Below are 3,002 nucleotides of genomic sequence, written 5' to 3' on the forward strand. Positions count from 1 at the left end.
GCCTTAGCCGGTTGAGCTATAGGTGCCGAGCCGGAGACCTGGTTCTATTAAAGCCTGCTGTTGTGGGCCTCAGTCCCAATGGAGTTTCTGTCTGCAAGGGTACCTGGCAGTGAAGCACAAAAGCTCGGAGGTACCTGAGCCCATAAATTGTAATTTTGAGTCTCTGACTTGCCCAAATATCAAGGTTTTGAGTTGGTTTAATTTCCCAAACTTGCCAGGAGGAAGAGCCATCGGATGCCTGTTAACAGAGCAGATATCCAGGTATTTCTCCTGGAGAGTTCATTCGTTGTATTTGGGTATAGTTCAGGAGTCTCATTTTAACCAGTTCCTCGGGTGACTTACAGGATTTGCAAGTTTGGGAAACGCTGGTATCATTCGTTTGACATTACTGAGTGTCCAAGGTTTGGATGGCTCAAGGAGGTCACCCTCTAGTCACTAAATGGAAATGAAAGTGCAGAGTACTTTGCTAGGGTGTCCTCAGGGAAGGCTTCCTCCTCAGCACAGTGCTGGGTGGGGGGAGGGCTAAGAAGGAGGCTGGCTATACAACCAGGAAAGGGCAGGGATCCACTGTCAGAAGCCCAGTGCAGACAAGGCCACCTCTGTCCCCTCATACCCGCTTCCTGGGAAATAAACTCACTGGAGTTCTCAGTAGGACAGCCATGGCAATGTTCCCACTGATGGACACGGGTGGAAAAGGAAATGAGAGGATGTGGGGATAAGAGTGGGCTGGGAGGGGACAGTTGTGGGAGGTCAGGTGCTCAGGTCATCCAGACCATTCTCACCTGCTGCCTGGGCTCAGTCCCAGCTTCTCAGCAGTGGCAGGCTCTGTACCTTGGGCCTTTTGAAAGAGAAGGAGGCCTGCTTGGGGGCCGCTTCTGCCCTCCTTTCAATAATTGAAACAAAATATTTTTTTCCTAAAAGTTTGGGCCAAAAACATGAGTGCAGATTATAAAAGCAACATATGGTAATCTCCCTGAACTGAATCCTAAGCCCTTACATTGTCATCTAATCTTTGACTTCTCTCTTTGTTCCTGGTTTTACTACTCAACAAATTAAGAAAGAATATGGCTTATCTCCTAATTCTTGCTGTGTGCCTGTAAACATATAAGTATAAAGATAGAATCTGACAGAAATCTTTACAGTCAATGCCACATTCATATAAATAAAGAATAATTAACATCAGAAAGAAGAGCCCACGTTTCACAAACTGTTTCCAACTGATCAGTTACCTACTGGGAAGGGGAATAGGGTAAAAATACCAGGCTATTGCTAGTCAGGTCAATTAGGGCAGCAAAAATGTACACGGTATATTTTTCTTTTCTTTCCTTTGTTTTTTCTTTTCTTTTCTTTTCTTTTCTTTTTTTTTTTTTCTGATACAGCATCTTACTATGTTGCCCAGGCTATAGTGTCTTGGCATCAGCCTAGCTCACGGCAAACTCCTGGGCTCAAGTGATCCTCCTGCCTCAGCCTTGCGTGTAGCTGGGACTATAGGCACATGCCACAACGTTCAGCTAATTTTTCTATTTTTAGTGAGACAGTGCCTTGCTCTTGCTCAGGCTCGTCTTGAACTCCTGAGCTCAAGTGATCCTCCACCTTAGCCTTCCAGAGTGCTAGGATTACAGGTGTGAGCCACTATGCTCAGCCATACTGTATATTTTTCTTTTTTGAATTGCAGCTAGTGGGAATCATTCCTTTTCTTCAATATATGATAATGCCATAAGAACTGTGCTTTTTTTTTTTTCTCTTTAGTTTTGTTTTTCCATCCAGCAAATACCACCCCTAAAGGACGGTATTTAATACAACTTTTAGATAAAGCTTCATGCCAATTCTGATCTTCAGAATTGTGGTTTTATTCCAGTTTCACTGCTCACCAGTCCTAAATAATACATGTACTGCTTCTATTCTTAGATTCATTAGCTCAACATAAATACGTAAGAACTATAGTGGTTGGCAAAAACCAGTTTTCAATTAACACACACACACATGTTGAGTCTTCATCAATCTGAAGATTCTGGCTTCACATATGGTCGACCAACTTAGCACTATTTATTTTGAATATTTCTAAATAAATTCTGGCTTGGCTAGGTACAGGAAAATGATATAAAGAAATTTTGCAAATGAACAAAAAATATTGCCTTTGTGAGTTACCATAACTTCTTCTAAAATAATAGACATCATTATTTCTACTGTAGTACAATTCATTGGTTAGTGTTAATTCCTTCAGTCTAATCATAAATTTGTGCTTTTACTTACATAAAGTGCTTATAGCTGCCACTCATCCACTCAGTGGGGGAAATCAGTCAAATTAATTCTCTGAATTGAGTTCAGTTAAGATGTTAGTTCAGATAGACAGAAATCGAATGATTATCTAGGTATTAAATAGAATTTGACTACAGATACCAGTTAAGTTTATAGTAAATTACTGGCACATAGAACTTTATGTAATATTTGTGTGGGTGAGAAGCCATGTATGAAATGTAATTTTTAAGCACTGAATCACCTTAACTCCATTGGAGGATCTCAATAATTGAAGAACTGCCATCCTAATACTCTTATAAAGCAAATAATCATCAAAAAGCATAAATTATTTCTTATTTGATACATTGTGCAAAGTTGTTTCTATTGTTGGATTTTCATGTTGTTTGTGTCAAAAGTGAAGTACTAGTACCTTCAGTAATAAAGTTTACTATTTACATGTTTTTTTACTTTCCAGACATTTTCTTACCTGTAAGGTAAGCATAACTGCTATTATATCTATGTGAGTTATGTGCCTACGGACTTGCTGCTACAGGTATGATCTGAGAACCAGCTTCATCACTGAACAGGTTCATTACAAATGCAGATATCAAGCTCCACCCTAGAGCTGATGATTCAGAATCTGCATTAAGAAATATCAAGTGGGGGGAGGTGCCTGTAGCTCAAAAGAGTAAGGAGCCAGCCCCATATGCTGGAGGTGGCTGGTTCAAACCCAGCCCCAGCCAAAAACTGCAAAAAAAAAAAAA

The sequence above is a fragment of the Otolemur garnettii genome, unplaced genomic scaffold (genome assembly GCF_000181295.1).
Source record: "Otolemur garnettii isolate 467f Iridium unplaced genomic scaffold, OtoGar3 scaffold00098, whole genome shotgun sequence".
Taxonomy (NCBI): Eukaryota; Metazoa; Chordata; class Mammalia; order Primates; family Galagidae; genus Otolemur; species Otolemur garnettii.